General features: G+C 38.8%; 1 protein-coding gene across 1 annotated transcript in view; it reads right to left on the bottom strand.

Annotated features, from left to right (window-relative positions):
- Positions 1 to 19,211, bottom strand: part of LOC139938154 (uncharacterized) — a 313,018-nt gene that overhangs the window by 219,651 nt on the left and 74,156 nt on the right. The gene's annotated exons all lie outside the window — the stretch shown is intronic.

Below are 19,211 nucleotides of genomic sequence, written 5' to 3'. Positions count from 1 at the left end.
CATGCATTGCTAAATCGCGCTTGTGTGTACCAAAAACGCAATCTACAATGTTTGCACAATCTTCAGATTGCACGCAGTTTATCAGAATCATCATTTTTTGGTACAAACTTTGTACAAACAGAGCACAAATTTGCAGATTGCGCATGCTTTTGCTCTTCCAGCAGGTGCAACTAAAATTCGGCAGAGCGCAAAACGCACAAGTTTTTCCCGATTCGTTTTAGCAAACTCGTTAAATGCGCTCCACTAGCGAAGACATAACAATTATTTTTTTTAGTTTGGAAGGAAATAATCTGACACAATCCACATTAACCAATAACATATTCTGTGTACCTCATGTTAGTTTTAATCATTCTGAAGAGGTTTTTGATGCATTTTGGAACACTTTTTTGTCCACAATTAAATTTCTGATTTTTTTTTTTATTAAAGAAAAAAAAACCCAAAATAATAAAAAGTCGGGCGGCGATTTTGAAAGGCCTTCTAAAACTGGCAATTTTTTTTCGGGTTGGGGGGGGGGAGGAATTGTGTATGGTTGTGTATATTCCCATTGACTTGTGTATGGTTGTGTAGTTTCCCATTGACTTGTGTATGGTTGTGTAGTTTCCCATTGACTGGTGTATGGTTGTGTCAATTCCCATTGACTTGTGTATGGTTGTATAGTTTCCCATTGACTGGTGTATGGTTGTGTCAATTCCCCTTGACTTGTGTATGGTTGTGCAGTTTCCCATTGACTTGTGTATGGTTGTGAAGTATCCCATTGACTTGTGTATGGTTGTGTAGTTTCCCATTGACTTGTGTATGGCTGTGTAGTTTCCCATTGACTTGTGTATGGTTGTGTAGTTTCCCATTGACTGGTGTGTGGTTGTGTCAATTCCCATCGACTTGTGTATGGTTGTGAAGTGTCCATTGACTTGTGTATGGTTGTGTAGTTTCCCATTGACATGTGTATGGTTGTGTAGTTTCCCATTGACTTGTGTATGGTTGTGTAGTTTCCCATTGACTGGTGTGTGGTTGTGTCAATTCCCATCGACTTGTGTATGGTTGTGAAGTGTCCATTGACTTGTGTATGGTTGTGTAGTTTCCCATTGACTTGTGTATGGTTGTGTAGTTTCCCATTGACATGTGTATGGTTGTGTAGTTTCCGCTTGACTTGTGTATGGTTGTGTAGTTTCCCATTGACTTGTGTATGGTTGTGTAGTTTCCCATTGACATGATGGTTGTGTAGTTTCCACTTGACTTGTCCGTCCCCCATGAGCGTTACACTAGTCGGAGTGGTGGCTCGTTGGGGCCAGCGGAGCTTCGTCACTGTTGTGTAGTTTCCCATTGACTTGTGTATGGTTGTGTAATTTCCCATTGACTGGTGTATTGTTGTGTAGTTTCCCATTGACATGTGTATGGTTGTGTAATTTCCCATTGACATGTGTATGGTTGTGTAGTTTCCATTGACTTGTGTATGGTTGTGTAGTTTCCAATTGACTTGTGTATGGTTGTATAGTTTCCCATTGACTTGTGTATGGTTGTGTAGTTTCCCATTGACTTGTGTGTGGTAGTGTAGTTTCCCATTGACTTGTGTATGGTTGTGTAGTTTCCCATTGACTTGTGTATGGTTGTGTAGTTTCCCATTGACTGGTGTGTGGTTGTGTCAATTCCCATCGACTTGTGTATGGTTGTGAAGTGTCCATTGACTTGTGTATGGTTGTGTAGTTTCCCATTGACATGTGTATGGTTGTGTAGTTTCCACTTGACTTGTGTATGGTTGTGTAGTTTCCCATTGACTTGTGTATGGTTGTGTAGTTTCCCATTGACATGTGTATGGTTGTGTAGTTTCCGCTTGACTTGTGTATGGTTGTGTAGTTTCCCATTGACTTGTGTATGGTTGTGTAGTTTCCCATTGACATGATGGTTGTGTAGTTTCCACTTGACTTGTCCGTCCCCCATGAGCGTTACACTAGTCGGAGCGGTGGCTCGTGGGGGCCAGCGGAGCTTCGTCACGGTTGTGTAGTTTCCCATTGACTTGTGTATGGTTGTGTAGTTTCCCATTGACTTGTGTATGGTTGTGTAATTTCCCATTGACTGGTGTATTGTTGTGTAGTTTCCCATTGACATGTGTATGGTTGTGTAATTTCCCATTGACATGTGTATGGTTGTGTAGTTTCCAATTGACTTGTGTATGGTTGTGTAGTTTCCAATTGACTTGTGTATGGTTGTATAGTTTCCCATTGACTTGTGTATGGTTGTGTAGTTTCCCATTGACTTGTGTGAGGTAGTGTAGTTTCCCATTGACTTGTGTATGGTTGTGTAGTTTCCCATTGACTTGTGTATGGTTGTGTAGTTTCCCATTGACTGGTGTGTGGTTGTGTCAATTCCCATCGACTTGTGTATGGTTGTGAAGTGTCCATTGACTTGTGTATGGTTGTGTAGTTTCCCATTGACATGTGTATGGTTGTGTAGTTTCCACTTGACTTGTGTATGGTTGTGTAGTTTCCCATTGACTTGTGTATGGTTGTGTAGTTTCCCATTGACATGTGTATGGTTGTGTAGTTTCCGCTTGACTTGTGTATGGTTGTGTAGTTTCCCATTGACTTGTGTATGGTTGTGTAGTTTCCCATTGACATGTGTATGGTTGTGTAGTTTCCACTTGACTTGTCCGTCCCCCATGAGCGTTACACTAGTCGAAGCGGTGGCTCGTGGGGGCCAGCGGAGCTTCGTCACGGTTGTGTAGTTTCCCATTGACTTGTGTATGGTTGTGTAGTTTCCCATTGACTTGTGTATGGTTGTGTAATTTCCCATTGACTGGTGTATTGTTGTGTAGTTTCCCATTGACATGTGTATGGTTGTGTAATTTCCCATTGACATGTGTATGGTTGTGTAGTTTCCCATTGACTTGTGTATGGTTGTGTAGTTTCCCATTGACTTGTGTGTGGTAGTGTAGTTTCCCATTGACTTGTGTATGGTTGTGTAGTTTCCCATTGACATGTGTATGGTTGTGTAGTTTCCAATTGACTTGTGTATGGTTGTATAGTTTCCCATTGACTTGTGTATGGTTGTGTAGTTTCCCATTGACTTGTGTGTGGTAGTGTAGTTTCCCATTGACTTGTGTATGGTTGTGTAGTTTCCCATTGACTTGTTTATGGTTGTGTAATTTTACATTGACTGGTGTATTGTTGTGTAGTTTCCCGTTGACTTGTGTGTGGTTGTGTAGTTTCCTATTGACTTGTGTATGGTTGTGTAGTTTCCCATTGACATGTGTATGGTTGTGTAGTTTCCGCTTGACTTGTGTATTGTTGTGTAGTTTCCCATTGACATGTGTATGGTTGTGTAATTTCCCATTGACATGTGTATGGTTGTGTAGTTTCCCATTGACTTGTGTATGGTTGTGTAGTTTCCCATTGACTTGTGTGTGGTAGTGTAGTTTCCCATTGACTTGTGTATGGTTGTGTAGTTTCCCATTGACATGTGTATGGTTGTGTAGTTTCCAATTGACTTGTGTATGGTTGTATAGTTTCCCATTGACTTGTGTATGGTTGTGTAGTTTCCCATTGACTTGTGTGTGGTAGTGTAGTTTCCCATTGACTTGTGTATGGTTGTGTAGTTTCCCATTGACTTGTTTATGGTTGTGTAATTTTACATTGACTGGTGTATTGTTGTGTAGTTTCCCGTTGACTTGTGTGTGGTTGTGTAGTTTCCTATTGACTTGTGTATGGTTGTGTAGTTTCCCATTGACTTGTGTATGGTTGTGTAATTTGCCATTAACTGGTATGTAGTTGTGTAGTTTCCCATTGACTTGTGTATGGTTGTGTAGTTTCCCATTAACTGGTATCTCGTTGTGTAGTTTCCCATTGACTTGTGTATGGTTGTGTAGTTTCCCATTGACTTGTGTATGGTTGTGTAGTTTCCCATTGACTTGTGTATGGTTGTGTAGTTTTCCATTCACTTGTATACACAAAAGTAATAAAATCACAAGGGGTAAACCTTGCAATTATTTCACAAATTTGCTGATATCAAATAAAATCACAAGGGGTAAACCTTGCAATTTTTTTCACAAATTTGCTGATATCAAATAAAATCACAAGGGGTAAGCCCTGCATTTTTGTCCAGAATTGGCTGAAATCAGATGAATTCACAGGGGGTAAACCTTGCATTTTTGTCCCAAATTAGCTGGAATCAGATAAAAACACAAGCATTTTTGTCAAAAATTAGCTGAAAAGTAATATAATCACAAGGGGTAAACCTTGCAATTTTTTCAAAAATTTGCTGAAATCAAATCAAATCACAAGGGGTATGCCTTGCATTTTTTATTCAAAATTTGCTGAACTCGAATTAAATCATAAGGGCGGGGTAAGCCTTGCGTTTTTGTCCAAAATTAGCTGAAATCAGATAAAATCACAAGAGTTAAGCTTTACAGTTTTTTCCCAAACTGGCTGAAAATCTAATAAAATCACAAGGCGTAAGCCTTGCATTTTTGTCAAAAAAAAGCTGAACTACAATAAAATCATAGGTGGTGAGCCTCGAATTTTTGTCAAAAATTTGCTGAAATAAAAAAATCACAAGGGGTGTAACTCTTGCATTTTAGTTAAAACGTGCCTGAAATCTGATAAATTCATACGGGGTAAACCTAAAATTTTTGTCAAAAATGTGTGTGAAATCAAATAAAACAAGGGGGCAATCTTTGCATCTTTGTCAAAAGACTGGCTGAAATCAGACAAAATCACACTTACAAAAATCTTTAAGAAGCAAGCAGCTTTATTAGATGAAATACCAAATAAAGCTTTAAAATTCAACAATCAAACACAGAAAGTTCAAAATATTTACAAACCAATGTCACTTTAGGTATTTTTAAAATGTACAATTTGTGTTGATAATTTTAGGGCAAACAATTTACAATAATAATTATTATTGGCCTAGCAGTAATATAAAAATAATTATTACAGTTGTGTATTTGTGAGGCGTTTTTTTAAAAGCCCAGTATGTCTGCAAGAGTGCCTCAATGTTTACTGTCACAATATATAGATAACATTTACAAAAGTAAAGAAAATAGGTTAACGGCACACACTTCAAAAAGATGAATATTTTGGCCCTATGTGATAAATCCTTTATACTCAAGAGTCCAACTGAGAAAACTCCACAGGCTACTAGCTACTAGATAGGATTCAAACCAAACCCTCGTATTAAAATCTGTCGATTTCGTAAAGAGTTAGGACTAGTCTTATCTCGAGTTAGGACGGGTTACTCTTTCTAACAGTGAACCGAATATGTGACATGTGTAACCCTTAAGTTTTTAATATCTCCTAGGACTAGTCCTAAGTTAGGACTAGTCCTTACTCTTGTTGACATCGGCTGCAGATGTCATAACCCCATGGCGACTGAGCCTGCCGCTTAAGGTAGCTCAGTTTGAATCATGTATAAAAAAATTCAAAATTTTGCAACAACACATGATGAACAGTACAACATTATTTACATTTGTACAAAGGCACCGTTTCATATCACACAGGTTTGTCAAAATGTCTACAATTGTAAGGATGAACTATTTATAGATTGTGGTATACTACTATCCCCTCATCTGTTCATTGGCCCTCGGCACCAGTGTTCCTTTGGCGTGAGGCACCAGTGTTTCGTAGGCCAAGGCACCTGTGTTCCAGAGGCCCTGGGCACCTGTGTTCCCTAGATCCTAGTAACCAGTGTTTTGTAGGCCAAGGCACCTGTGTTCCAAAGGCCCTGGGCACCAGTGTTCCCTAGATCCTAGTAACCAGTGTTTCGTAGGCCAAGGCACCAGTGTTCCAAAGGCCCTGGTCACCTGTGTTCTCTAGATCCTAGTAACCAGTGTTCCGTAGGCCCTAGGCACCAGTGTTCCAAAGGCCCTGGGCACCTGTGCTCTCTAGATCCTAGTAACCAGTAGTCCATAGGCCCTAGGCACTAGTATACATCAGGCACTAGGCACCAGAGTTCTGGAGGTCTTGGTAAAGGTGTTTGTTTGACCCTAGGCACTGGTGTTCCATAGGCCTAGTTACTAGTGTTCCATAGGCCTAGGTACCAGTGTTCCATAGGCCTAGGTACCAGTGTATATTAGGCCTAGGTACCAGTGTTCCATAGGCCTAGGTACCAGTGTTCCATAGGCCTAGGTACCAGTGTTCCATAGGCCTAGGTACCAGTGTTCCATAGGCCTAGGTACCAGTGTTCCATAGGCCTAGTTACTAGTGTTCCATAGGCCTAGGTACCAGTGTTCCATAGGCCTAGTTACTAGTGTTCCATAGGCCTAGGTACCAGTGTTCCATAGGCCTAGGTACCAGTGTTCCATAGGCCTAGGTACCAGTGTTCCATAGGCCTAGGTACCAGTGTTCCATAGGCCTAGTTACTAGTGTTCCATAGGCCTAGGTACCAGTGTTCCATAGGCCTAGGTACCAGTGTTCCATAGGCCTAGGTACCAGTGTTCCATAGGCCTAGGTACCAGTGTTCCATAGGCCTAGGTACCAGTGTTCCATAGGCCTAGGTACCAGTGTTCCATAGGCCTAGGTACCAGTGTTCCATAGGCCTAGGTACCAGTGTTCCATAGGCCTAGTTACTAGTGTTCCATAGGCCTAGGTACCAGTGTTCCATAGGCCTAGGTACCAGTGTTCCATAGGCCTAGGTACCAGTGTTCCATAGGCCTAGGTACCAGTGTTCCATAGGCCTAGTTACTAGTGTTCCATAGGCCTAGGTACCAGTGTTCCATACGCCTACCATCTACCTCACTAAAGATTATCTGCTTTATATTTTATTGGTGTGATAATGCACTAATCAGTTTTCATTCTTAAATTTTGTTTTTAAGAAAATGTGACAATAGCTTGTACAATGTCTGTATCTAGATAAAATATTAACCACTTTTTTTTGTTCCCACTTTTTTTCTTCTCATCAGGCGAATGCGCCGTCTGGCCAACACTGCTCCAACTTGGTGAGGTCAATCCAAAGGTCACCAAGGGTCATCAAGGGTCAGTTGATAATAAACTAGTTCAGCTGATTTTGTGTGCTGACCTCTCCTTGCCTTTCTGGCTGTTGCTCAAGATTGAATCACCATATTGGTGACCCAGAACAGATAGTTCACATGTACAGGCATGATATTCTTTCTACTTAAAGACATTGGACACTATTGGTAATTGTCAAAGACCAGTGTTCTCACTTGGTGTATCTCAACATAAGCATAAAAAAATAAAACTGGGAAAATTTGGGCTCAGATGGTCCTCAAATTTGCAATTTGCAAACTTGGAAAATTTGTGCTTTCATTAGATGCATAATAAAAGGCTTCAGCTGAGGTCTTTTATTGTTTGAGTGAGAAGTTACCTCTTTCTCAAAAACTACGTTACTTCAGAGGGAGCCGATTCTCACAATGTTTTATACTATCAACAGTTCTCCATTGCTTGTTACCAAGAAGGTTTTTGTTCTAACAATTATTTTGAGTAATTTGTGTCCAGTGCCTTAAATACTGACCCCAAGGGCAAGAATCTGACTAAGTGTTAATGAATAGCCAGCAATGTCTATTAAAGCCTACCTCAGGGCCCAATTTCATGGATCTGCTTATCGTAAGCACAGAATCGGCGCTTACGGAAGCAGGGAATTCAGTGCTTACGGCAAAGGTATTTCCTGGGTTAGCGGCGAATTTTGGCTTCTGCGCGTGCATACTCCACATTACCAAGCATTCTACGCTTACAAGGCTAGCGCAAAGATTCGGCGCTTGCACGTAAGCGGGGAAACATGGTCGTAAGCGCAGAATTCGGCGGTAAGCAGAGCCATGAAATTGAGTCCAGGTGATCTTGTATGTCTGCTCTTGTACTCAGTGAAATATTTCTACCTGTTTCCCCCCAATGACCATATATCATGCCTTTATGTGACATGTGACTAGAGCATTATACAGCATTAACAGACAGACCATGCAATGCCATGTGATCTTGAAGATTATTTTTAAGTCGAGCTTTCCAGTGAAAGCGTCTGTGGAATGAATTTAGAGACAGACATTCTCTTTTATTGTTTTCACCCTTTAAGCCCTGTTTGACCCTTTACATTTTCTTGGAAGAAAGTGAAGTAGTCACAGTTGGGGGAAAAAAAAGTCCACACTGTATCCAAACTTGTCACAGGTGATTTTGAAGATAATTAAGTCAGGCTTTCCGGTGGAAATTTCTGTGAAATTTATTTAGAGACGGACATTCTCTTGTGTTATATAAAAGCTTAATCCCTGTTTGACCCTTCACTATTTTCCTGGAAGAAGTAAAGCTGTCATTAAAGGGGGAAAACAAGTCCACACTGTATCAAAACTTGTCACAGGTGATTTTGAAGACAATTAAGTCAGGCTTTCCGGTGGAAATTTCTGTGAAATTTATTTAGAGACGGACATTCTCTTGTGTTGTATAAAAGCTTAATCCCTGTTTGACCCTTCACTATTTTCCTGGAAGAAGTAAAGCTGTCATTAAAGGGGGACAAAATTGCAACACTGTGTTAAAACTTGTCACAGGTGATTTTGAAGACAATTAAGTCAGGCTTTCCAATAAAAATGTCTGCAGAATGAATTTCAAAGACGGACATTCTCTTTTGTTGTATTAAATTAACCCTTAACTCCATGTGTGACCATACAAATTTTCTCCACAGAAGTAAAGCAGTCACCAATGGGGAAAAAAAAGTCCACACTGTGTCAAACTTGTTAGTTGTTTTCACAGGTGATTTTGAAGATTATTATTAAGTCGGGCTTTCCAGTGAAAATGTCTGGGGAATCAATTTAGACACAGATATTTTCTTTTGTTGTATAAACCTTACTTCATGTTTGACTCTTCAAATTTTCTTGGAAGAAGTAAAGCAGTCACCAATAGGAGAAAAATAGTCCACATTTTGGTCCAAACTTTGTAGTTTTGTATTTCTGGTGATGTTCAGTGTCTGGCATCAACATTAGCCCATGACCTCCAACTGCTTGTGCAAATAATGAATGTTTATAGGATGCAACGGCAAGGATATTTTCATGATTTGTAATATGGAATATTCCTTCAATATCGAGTTGAATGGAACATTCCATCTTTTAATGATTGAAAACTCACCAAACATACATTTGTTTTAACATCCATACAAGCAGCTCTTTTCATTCGAAGCAAAGTATAACCGGTCACAAAAAACATACACTACATAATATTCTGGCTGGTAACCTATCTCTGCTAAGCAAGTTTTATTTGCAGTAGGTAATTTTTCTGGTCTTAATTGCAACTTAGTGCTTAATAGCATCGAGCTGCTTAAGCATAAAAAAGTCGCTAAGCACAAAAAAGTTTGCTTTCTAGAATAAGGTCACCAGCCAAAATACCATGCTATGTGTACTGTTTGTGACTGGTTTCCCGCTTTTAGCACGCTTAGCATAATTTTAAGCCATTTCCGAGTTAGATTTGAATAATTTATGGTACAATGACTCGCTTAGTCACAATTTAACGCTTTAAAGTTGGGTGATACCAACACCAAAAAAATCAATTGTTTTGAAATCATAGAATGAATTGGCAAACCTGAATCTCTCTCAAAAAAATGCTTCATTATGCTGGACGCAAACGGCTCAAAAAGTGTAGCAGGAACCATACCAGTGGTTTCTATACTCAGAGTTTGTACTTCAAAGAACCAGACTGTAATGTTCTATTTATTTGTAGAACCATAAGAAGTCAATTTAAGTTTGTGCCCGCAATCCCGCCTCCAATTGTAGGGGCTAATTTTGTTATATGTATTATGTTGTTTTAATTATATTGTTTCTTGTACACAGTGTAGCCTGAGATATTCTTTGCTAAGCATGAAATTTCTTCCTTGATAAAAACAGGATTACCAACCAAATTTCCATTTGTTGCATATTGCTTGTTACTGGTACTTAGCTGTTGTTTGCTTATCCTGAAAATCACGTGGAAATTTGGTAACCTTGTTTTTATCAAGGAAGAAACTTCATGCTTAGCAAATTTTTGTGCTTAGCAGCTCTATGAAATTGGGTCCAGCACAGGTTGTGTATGGTGGCATATTGGCTACTCTACGTTCCGACACCCACTGTTCCAATATAAAATCCTTTTGTTAAAGACACTATTGGTAATTGTCAAAGACCTGTCTTCTCACTTGGTGTATCTCAACATATGCAAAGAATTACAAACCTGTGAAAATTTGAGCTCAATTGGTCGTTGGAGTTGCGAGATAACTATGAAAGAAAAAACACCCTTGTCACACGAAGTGTAATTCTGAGGTCTTGAAATCAAATTGGTGGAAAAATACTTCTTTCTCAAAAAACTAGGTCACTTCAGAGGGAGCCGTTTCTCACAATGTTTTATACCATCATTCTCTCCCCATTACTCGTTACCAAGTGAGGTTTTATGCTAATAATTATTTTGAGTAATTACCAATAGTGTCCACTGACTTTAATGCTAGGGTTGAGGTTAGGGTTAGATGCTGGGGTTGGGGTTGGGTTTAGTCCTAGGGTTAGTTTATTGCTCCATGGTATTATGAATACATAAGGGGTGTTGGAACATAGGTGTGTAAACTGGTGGCACAACTGTACGTTGGGTTTATTCCTGTACGTTGGGTTTATTCACAGCGAGATAAGCAGGATTTGGAATTTGACACGGTGAATATATAATCAAGTGAGGTTGGTGGAGACACCATGTAATAACTATTTGTATGTTCTGAAAGGGGAAACAACATCATGTAAAGTTGTGTCTACCGACCTTTTATCAATGTATTGGGTACAAAATGTGAATTTCTAAATAATGCCACCCAAAAACAACTTATACACAATGTGTTTTGACAATATGTACTAAAATGCTCTAAATATGTTATCTTCTAATGTCATCAATAAACTCCATTTTGGTAAAATGTTGCCGTAAATTAACTATGGTTTATCTACGGAGTTGTATTGATAATTTGTTTTGTCTGTTTGTTTGTTTGTTTGTTTGAATGTTTGTTTGTTTATTTGTTGGGGTGTTTGTTTTGGGGATGTTTGGCACAAATTGCTGCTGAAGTGGGTGGAGCAGTTTTTCAGGGTGCACCCAATTACATAAAAAGCAAAATTCTATTCTATTCTAGACAAGTTTGAGAGCCCGAAAAAGGGATAGGTATACAGTGTTGATGTAGGCCCTGAACTAAATGGTTCTATTTGCCGAGAGGAGTATACAATTGTACGGCCACAGGCAAGATTTTTAATGTAGGCACGGCAGTTGTAGACCATTCAATGTGGTTAATTTACCTTCATGTTACAAAACAGGGATTACTTACCGGCAGATGTACCATTGTCTTACACCGACAAAAATTGTATACTGAATCTGATTCTAATTTGCAGTCCGTTAGTTCGCGACGGGTGCTGTAGGTTCACTGCTACCGGTACGTCATGACGTACAGCGTCCCGCATTAGAGTGGTTAAAAAAGCAAAACATACAACTTGGTCGGCGAAGAACACACAAAGTGAGAGCAAACTAACTGCAGACATCTTCTCCAACAGAAAGGCAATCTTTCGGGAGTTTGTCATTATTTTTCTAAATATGTGTTTCGTTTCATCTTTATGAAAAATCGGGGAGATTTTCAGACTTCGGAGTCAGAACTTTGTTGGTGGAAAGCATGACAAATCTTGAGATTTTATACAGAATGGACGAATCCCCACCAAAAAGTTTTCTAACGATATGTTCAGTCTCCTAACGACGGCTAGAAGAAAAATTACCTATAAGTCGAATTCTTTGAGACGGAAGAACTGACTCCGCTGACGAACTAGAATTCTGCTCGACCCACTAATAGCAAAAGTACTATAGTAGTCCCGCGTCGATGTTCTACCTTCCGCCCATGGTAGTAAATTATAAGCAGAACGGTTATTTTAATTTTTACAACTGAGAAGTATCCCGAATTCAGAAAATCTACACCGTGGTATAATACGTTCTTAAAAGAATAATCTACCTGGCTATCACAATTGTTCCCGCAAACCAAATACATCTGTCATCATACAATGCCAAATCACATATTATAAGAAGCTTCTGTTTGTTGAAATTGCCACGGACTGAATGAGGAGATTTCAGTCGCCAGAATTAGATGACGACCTCCTCCAAGATTTCCCAACTTGGACATATCATATACATTTCATTAAAATACTATACCAACCATTTTGCTGTCGTTTGAATTCATGAAAAAAAACTTCGTGTGATCAACGGTATTAATCGAAAACCCGAGCAAAACTCCATTAAAGGCAGTGGACACTATTGGTAATTGTCAAAGACTATCCTTTAGAGTTGGTGTATCTCAACATATGCATACAATAACAAACCTGTACAAATTTGAGCTCAATTGGTCGTGGAAGTTGTGTGATAATAATAATGAAAGAAGAAAACACCCTTGTCACACGAAGTTGTGTGCTTTCTGATGCTTGATTTCGAGACCTCAGATTCTAAATTTGAGGTCTCGAAATCAAATTCGTGGAAAATGACTTCGGATATCCTCGTAGATTGATTTCTCACATCTGTCAGATTGACTAATAACTAATAGTGTCCAGTGTCTTTAAAGGCAGTGGACACTATTGGTTATTTATCAAAATAACTATAAACATAAAACCTTATGTGGTACGAGTTGTTGATGGTATAAAACACTGTGAGAAACGGCTCCCTCTGACGTAACGTAGTTTTCGAGAAAGAAGTAATTTTCCACTAATTTGATTTCGAGACCTCAGATTAAGAGTTTGAGGTCTCGAAAGCAAGCATCTGAAAGCACACAACTTCGTGTGACAAGGGTGTTTTTCTTTCATTATTATCTAGCAACTTCGACGACCGATTGAGCTCAAATTTTCACAGGTTGGTTATTTTATACATATATCGAGATACACCAAGTGAAAAGACTGATCTTTGACAATTACCAATAGTGTCCAGACCTTTAATGAAAACCGCCTAAATGGCAGGACAACTTCTGAATGCTTTACCCAATGTTTCCATTTCGTGTCAATCACTGCGGGATAGCTGTGTGGGGTCTTTTCAGAAAGGCCTACTTGGATTTTGTCGGATCAAGAATATTTTTAGAAATCTCGACTAGAGTAAAGTACAGAATGGAATTAAGTAAGGAAATGCAAAAGGACGTAGTTGAGATTCTTTTAAAGATGTTAAAGGAACACGTTGCCTTGGATCGGTCGAGTTGGTCTTGTGAAAAGCGTTTGTAACCGTTTGTTATGGTGGCCCTGAAGGGACATCGCATATCGCAAACGTGTGCGCACACGCACACAAACATGCCTCGAAATTGCACGGTTTTCCTTTTACTTCGTCGACTAACACGGTCAAATTTTTGACTCCCATAAATGGCCGAACGTGTTAGTTCGCAAAGCAAAAGGAAAACCACGCAATTTCGAAGCAAATTTTTGTGGATCATAGTATACTTTTAAAACATCTTTCCAATCATATGCATTTTATAACAAACGGTTACAAACGTTTTTTTATAGACCAACTCGTCCGATCCAAGGCAACGTGTTCCTTTAAATGCTCGGACAATAGGGCCGTCTGACGGAAATAATAGGTTATGGTACACTTTCTGTAATGTCGCAGACCATACTCACTTGGGACATGCATAAAATAACAAGTCTGTGAAAATCTGGACTCAATATTAGTCATCGGAGTTGCAAGTAAATAAGAAAAAACCTTTGTGTCTGCTTTACAGATGCCTAAAAAGGGCTTCAGGTCTTAAAGGCAGTGGACACTATTGGTAATTACTCAAAATAATTATTGGCATAAAACCTTACTTTGTAACGAGTAATGGGGAGAGGTTGATGGTATAAAACATGAGTGAGAAGCAGCTCCCTCTGAAGTGACCTAGTTTTGGAGAAATGAGTAATATTCCACGAATTTGATTTCGAGACCTCAAGTTTAGAACTTGAGGTCTCGAAATCAACCTTCTAAACGCACACAACTTCGTGTGACAAGGGTGTTCTTTTCTTTCATAGTTATCTTGCAACTCCGACGACCGATCGAGCTCAAATTTTCACAGGTTTGTTATTTTATGCATATATGTTGAGATACACCAAGTGAGAAGACTGATCTTTGACAATTACCAATAGTGTACACTGTCTTTAAGTTCTTTATTAAATTTTAATATTTGGGTGAGAAATTACCTCTTTCTCAAAAACTGCGTTACGTCAGAGGGAGCCGTAGCAATGTGTTGTACTATCAACAGCTCTTATTGCCCGTTACCAAGTAAGTTTGCCACTATTGAAGTGCTTTTCAATGAGGAATTTGTATTCTTCTTAATCCATTAAAAAAGGGAGTTCTTAAGAAATAAATATATAAAAAAAAAAATTAAGGATGGAAATTCTATAGTGGTAGTGCGAAGTTACCACACGGCCAGAACGACTTCCGGTTGCATTGCCTCTCCCTTGGAACTGCAACGACAACCCGTACTATTCTAAATGCCCCCCACAATAGAAGCAGTCATTGGTAAGTATAATCAAGGAGAAATTAACGAAGTGTTAAAATCATGTGTGGAAATGCAATAGGACTAAATCCAGATTCTTTGAAAAGTTTAGGACCAAATCCAGATTCTTCGAAAAGTTGTGACCCAGCTGGTCCAGAGGTAAAAAAAAAAACCTGGTCAAACCCTATGGGACTTTATGTATCAACACGATCGCCGGTGGTTTTTCAATTTCTTCCCCTCCGTAGCCAAGATCTATACACACACACACACACTTTTTCTTCCTCACTGGTCTTATTAATATCATAGAGCTGGTCCCAAGTTTTATTCTGTTTCTGCTTAGCAATTCTATTCTATATGCTGAGTAAGTTTTGGTGCTTACATGTTTATGAAATAGGGCCCAGGTCCCCGACGTCATAAATCTTAAGGCCGATGCACACAGGTCAATTAACAGGCAACAATTCTCTCACATGTTCGCTTGTAAAAATTAATTTGTTTTTAGTTGGCTGGAAATGTTGTCTGAGAGAAGTAAAAACTGACACCTTGCAGTGACACTCTAAAAATTTCCCGGGTCAGAGAAATTACCTGGATTCTGAGTCCGTTGAGCCTGACGTTCCGGGTCGAGTTGACCCTGAAATCTAGAAAAGTGTGATTGTGTCACTCAGACTCATGGCCCTTTTCGAAACCACGGCATTGGATTCGGCTCAGGCTAGCTTGGCCCCACGGTTGTTTTGTCAAATATTGCGCGTGCTTTGCGTACGTGCTCAGAGCTTCATACGAGATGACGGAGCCTGAAGCAGAATCCACGGACCGAAGCCGTGGATTCGAAAAGGACCTATGTCAGTTTGAACCATTTCTTTGTTATTTTTAAACAGCGTCCAGTTCAAACTGACCCAGAATGGTCCCAACGACACTCGGAAACCGGTCAATTTTGACCAGTGAGATTTTAGAGTGAAGCTTCATAAATTATTTGTTTTACAATGTTGATAATCCATGCAGGGAGATACAACAATTTTCTGACTGGATGTCGAAATCTGAATTATCCTTTTTTCTCAGAAAACTTTCAGTCAAATCTGATTGATGACTTTTGCAGCAATAAGTAATTAGTTTTACCATCCCTGAACTTTTTTGAAAAAAATCTTCTCAAAGGGGCAGGATGCCGCGATGTCGAATTTACCCCCTGGTGGCTCATTTCTTTTATTTATAATTTTGGTTTACGCCCCATGGTAATTTCAACGAACAGAAAACGTCTTGATGGGCATTCATCCATTCTGTATAAAGTCTCGAGATTTCATGCATTCCACCAACAACATTCTGACTCCGAAGTCTGAAAAATCTCTCCAAATTTTTCGTTCAAAGACAAAACAAAATATTTTTTTTACAAAATGGAAAACTCTGGAAAGATTGCTTTGTCGTTGTGGAAGATGTCTACAATTAGTTTGATCTTACTCTGTGTGTTCTTCGCCGACCAAGTATGTTTTTCTATCGGCCACCCTATTGCGGAGTCGAGTCAACTTCGACCGGGCCAGAACTCACTTGAAGCACCGGCTAGCGACGCTGAGGTACCGGCAGCAGTGAGTCTCCAGCACCCATCGCGGGCCCGTCGTGACCCACATTGTTGTAATGAATTTAAACTGTTGAATCTCAGATCCACAAAAGTTCTGTCCATCAGCCTTCGTGAAGTTAGAGGTGTGACACCCAACTCCGGTAAGTAAAACTTTATACTTTGTTTAATTAAAAAGTATGTTCTGGGGTTGTTGTATTTTTAAATATTTGTTACGCACGTACTTTTGCGTAAAATGTTGCCATTGGCCGGCTTCTTCGCCACATGATCGTTTTCGCCCATTCAAATCTAAGAAGTATTAATTTCATCTGTTTCTAGAGAAAATAATTGTCCAATCACTTGTTTTCCCGCAAAAAGACATTTGGGTAATTATTTTCACGGGAAAATGAATTCGGATTTAATATTTTCACGTGAAAACTGACTTTAGAAAATTAATTTCACGGGAAAACAACATTTTTACACTTATGATTCACGTTGTTATTTCACCAACTCCTTCAGAAGACGTTCGCGAAAAATAAAATCTGCAAATTAATGTACATCAAATAATGAATAGAAAAATAGTTTTTAAGACATTGAGATATACACCACCAGTGTTCCGCAGAAGTTTATCAAACATTTTATATTCTGGTAATGATTATGGTCTCAAAGGTTCAGTGATCAAATTGGCACGTCGTCCCTCTATTAGTTATATCATTGCTGTGATATGGGCACTGTCTGTAATATCACTTACTTGGAACATGCAATGTAGACCTTTTTTTATAGTATTAAACATTGTGAGGAACGGCTCCCTCCATATAGAGGTAACGTAGTGTCTGAGAAAGAGGTAATTTCTCACTTAAATAATAAACGACTTCAGGCCTGAAGTCTTTTTAAGGTATTTGAAAGCACACAAATTTGTGTAACAAGGGTGGTGTTTTTTCATTATTGTCAGCAACAAATGTTAACAGATTTTTATTTTTATTTTGGGGGTTGATTTTTATTTTATGTACGTATAATGGGATACACCAAGTGACAATTCTGATCTTTGACAATTACTAAATGTGTCCAGTGCCTTTGCGGTTAGCAGAGCCATGACATTTGGCCCAGAATTTTAGTCTTTGGCTAATTTCTCACTTAAATAATAAAAGACTTCAGATGAAGCCTTTTACTATGCATTTGAAATCACAAAACATTGTGTTTGTTTTCTTTCACTATTCTTTCGCAACTTCGATGACCAATTGAGTCAAAATTTTCACAGAATTGTTATTTTATGCAAAAGTTGATAAGAATTGACTGGGCTTTGATAATTACCAAACGTGTCTACAGTGCCTTTATAGTCACTTTATACACGTTGATGATTGTCAAAGACCAGTCTTCTCACTTGGTGTATCCCAACATAAGCATAAAATAACAAACATGTGAAGATTTGAGCTCAATTGGTCATCAAAATTGCGAGAAAATGATGAAAGAAAAAAAACCCTTGTTGGACGAATTTGTGTCCTTTCAGATTGGAATAAAAGACTTCTGGCTACTAGAAGTCTTATATTGTTTTAGTAAGAAATTACCTCTTTCTAAAAAACTACGTTACTTCAGAGGGAGTCGTTTCCCACAATGTTTTGTACTATCAACAGCTCTCCAATGGTTACCACGTTAGTTTGAAAGTAATTATTAAACGTGTGCCTTCCCTTTGAGTCTTCAATTATCAGTTGCTATCAATTTGTTTTTACCTTTTACTGTTTCAGATGAAAACACAACAATAGAGTTTGAGTCAGTTGGTCGGATCCAGGTCCGAATAAAGTCTTCACATGGTTACATCGGAGTCCAAAATGGTGTAATTACAAGATTCGCCAACGACGACCGGGTAAGAAACGTAGTAACCATATCTGGTAAAATACGTTTTACATGCTAAAATTGAAACGGACATTATTTTAGTGACATTGTTTTACTCATTTCTCAAAAACTACAGCACCTTTTTTAAGGGGAAGCTTTAGACTTATAAAAGATGTTAATTTAGCATCAGGGATCAAGAATATAAATTTTGGTTTTTGCCCATACACCGATGTGTGTTAGCACTTTATACTCAAAACTCATCGATGTGTGTAAGCACTTTATACTCAAAACTCATCGATGTGTGTAAGCACTTTATACTCAAAACTCATCGATGTGTGTTAGCACTTTATACTCAAAACTCATCGATGTGTGTAAGCACTTTATACTCAAAACTCATCGATGTGTGTAAGCACTTTATACTCAAAACTCATCGATGTGTGTAAGCACTTTATACTCAAATCTCATCGTTGTGTGTTAGCACTTTATACTCAAATTTCATCGATGTGTGTAAGCACTTTATACTCAAAACTCATCGATGTGTGTAAGCACTTTATACTCAAAACTCATCGATGTGTGTTAGCACTTTATACTCAAAACTCATCGATGTGTGTAAGCACTTTATACTCAAAACTCATCGATGTGTGTAAGCACTTTATACTCAGTACTTTCCCGAGTCCTGTGGGGAACAAAAATATCACAGACATGTTACTCGGGTGGGATTCGAACAAACGACCCACGACTACTATCATTACATCAAACTGTTAAATGTAAATCTGTGGACATTGTGTTTTGTGTTACAAAGAGTAGGCCTACCCAAAGCCTGTAACGTTGTTAAAGGCAGTGGACACTATTGGTAATTACTCAAATTAATTATTAGCATAAAACCTTTAGGTTGGTAACGAGTAATGGGGAGAGGTTGCTATAGTATAAAACATTGTGAAAAACGACTCCCTCTGAAGTAATGTAGTTTTCGAGAAACTTGAGAAGTCATTTTCGACGAATTTGATTTCGACACCTCAGATTTAGAATTTGAGGTCTTGAAATCAAGCATCTGAAAGCACACAACTTCGTGTGACCATGGTGCGACAAGGGTGTTTTTTTCTTTCATTAATATCTCGCAACTTCGACGACCAATTTGAGCTCAAATTTTCACAGGTATGTTATTTTATGCATAAATGTTGAGACACACCAAGTAAGAAGACTGGTCTTTTGACAATTACCAATAGTGTCCAGCGTCTTTAACCTTTAAATAATCAATCAGTTTTTCCAAAGCAATCAATATTTTGATCTTATTTCTTTGATCCACAGTCTTCAGACAATCTTACAATATGGTGTGAAAGCATGTCAGCCAATATGGCGGGTGTTCAGTTCAGACACTTCAACGACAACACATGCAGAGAGTCAAGCTACCTGAAAGTATCACGAAATGGAAACCTCACCCTCGGCAACTCTG

This window comes from Asterias amurensis, chromosome 6, assembly GCF_032118995.1.
Source record: "Asterias amurensis chromosome 6, ASM3211899v1".
Taxonomy (NCBI): Eukaryota; Metazoa; Echinodermata; class Asteroidea; order Forcipulatida; family Asteriidae; genus Asterias; species Asterias amurensis.
This window is presented reverse-complemented; position numbering and strand designations above follow the sequence as displayed.